At 34.8% G+C, this 2195-nt stretch overlaps 1 long non-coding RNA gene across 2 annotated transcripts; it reads right to left on the reverse strand.

The window, feature by feature from the left end:
* Positions 1–1053: 1053 nt before the first annotated feature.
* Positions 1054–2187, reverse strand: LOC109589355 (uncharacterized). 2 transcript variants are annotated; one of them, XR_002188660.1, is made up of 6 exons: positions 1989–2187; positions 1884–1933; positions 1725–1836; positions 1540–1671; positions 1324–1449; positions 1054–1269 (listed from the first exon to the last, which is right to left on the reverse strand). It is a non-coding gene; the product is annotated as an uncharacterized LOC109589355 (long non-coding RNA). The 2 variants fall into 2 exon arrangements; XR_002188661.1 differs by having other exon boundaries at positions 1981–2187.
* Positions 2188–2195: the final 8 nt, after the last annotated feature.

The raw sequence follows: 2195 nt of genomic DNA on the forward strand, positions 1-2195 counted from the left end.
TGAGTTTTGGAAATGGACTGATTCCTTATACCCAGCATTTAAATCCATCTCAAAGATTGATGCAGGATAATGATCCCAAACATTCCTCAAAGAAAGTAAAGGAGTGGTTAGAAGCCAACAAAATAAACTGGTGGAAAACACCACCAGAATCCCCAGATCTTAATCCGATTGAAAATCTATGGCACGAGCTCAAAGAATATGTCAGGAGAGTAGTGCAACCACAACAAAAGGAGGAATTAGTCAAAGGAATCATGGATTGTTGGGAAACTGTAAATAGAAGAAAGTGTAGTAAATATATCGGACACGTACGTAAAGTAATATCAAAAAGTGATTGAATGCAATAATGGAGGTCCCACTGGATAGAAGAAAGTGTAGAAAATATATCGGACACTTACGTAAAGTAATATCGAAAGTGATTGAATGCAATAATGGAGGTCCCACTGGATATTAATATTTGTACATGTACACAGTAGCTCTTTCGATCTTCCTCTTTCCTTATAAATGTAACATCACATACATGTAATCTATGCTAACAGACTTGTACATTACAGATTGCATGCACTTATAACTCTCTTCCTCCCAATCCTTCTCCCTCCCACATGTATTATAATAATTAAAAGCAAAGTATATCTTTTATTCATTGTATATCTTTTGCATCTTTATATCATTATATCTAATATATAATATATATACATGTATATCAACAGTGTCACTGTGTTAGACTATTTATTATCTTATATGATACTATACTCAATGTAGCCTTCTACTCTAGATTCTTAATATCAGGTGGATATTTGCTTCTAAGCCCTGAAGAGTAATGATTTATTGCTTGAATACACTTAGACCAATACAGCTAAAATTCATCCTTTGTACTAATATCACGTGGATGGAATAATCCCAGTAGCTTCTGCTTCAGCTCCATTAGAGCACCAGATGGCAAAGGAGAGTTCTCCTTCTGCCTATACACACTACGTTTAATCAAAAGTGATGGTCCAAAGTAAACTTTGCTAGCTAGTCTTACAGATGATTGTCCAACTTGAGAGAGTGTCTTCAGTTTGGGATATTTATTAATCACAGTATCAGGATTCAACAAAGGAGCATTAAAATCTATTTTCCTTCTATTACCAGTGTGCACAGTAGTATTGGTGATGATTGCCTTTACTGGCTCATTAGTTGGAGTTACTGGATCAGTATGCTGAGGTAGATTACAAGCAGATGGGGCACTAGGAGTACTTCCATTACTGTTCATGTATGTAGCAGAGTACCTGCCTAGAATATTAATAGGATATTACTAATCTCTAATAATTATTACTGAATACTTACCCTTGTGTTCATGCCGGGCTAGTATTTCCAAAGAAATGGTATGTTAAGCAACCCAATTGGGATGGCACCATGATACTCTGTTCTTCTAAAATTTCCATTCTTCTAATTAGAGACAGTATATAACCTCTAAACAAAACAACATTAATTGTTTGTGATAATCAAGTAATATGTTATTAATGTTACTAAATTTGTACAGGTACTTGTAAAACAATTCACCTGTTTCTGTACTACATGCAGCTTGAGTTTTAAGCTCCACCAGTGCAAGTGGTGGTGGAAGTGGTGGAGGGCTATGACAAAGAATTCTTTCACTGGAATCTGCCTCTTTTCTCTCTGAAGGTTTTCTTGCTTCTAATAATAACAAGTAAAACAATAGTAATAATTATTATTATATTGAATCTTACCGATACTAATATGCTTAGAAGGATCTCCAGTGTTGAAGCTTGTTGCTTCATTATTTGCAGCAGATTCATTATTTGTAGCACAACCAACAGCAACAATATTAACTGTGCATTTCTGTTTTGTGTTTTTATAATAAATTACCTTTTTAATGCATTATGTACCTTCACCTTCCTTTCCTTTTTCTATTTTAGGTTTCTTTATTCGGTGGTACCTACATGTAGATGTGAATTTACATGTAGGGTTAGTAATACTATATACCATCTCACTTTTCTAAGCTTTCCTTTTCATTGTGCCACGCTTTGTAGTCTGACTCATTCTTCATACTCTCAGCTGACTGTTTCTCCATATTCTTGGCTGACTCTTTCTCCAAATTCTCCGCTGACTCTTTCTCAATCTTCTCAATAATATCACCTGCTGCATTACTTACATCTTTCTTATCTCCTAGAAAATTATATGTGCAGCTATTGACTAAA

This window comes from Amphimedon queenslandica, unplaced genomic scaffold (genome assembly GCF_000090795.2).
Source record: "Amphimedon queenslandica unplaced genomic scaffold, v1.1 AMPQUscaffold_11407, whole genome shotgun sequence".
Taxonomy (NCBI): Eukaryota; Metazoa; Porifera; class Demospongiae; order Haplosclerida; family Niphatidae; genus Amphimedon; species Amphimedon queenslandica.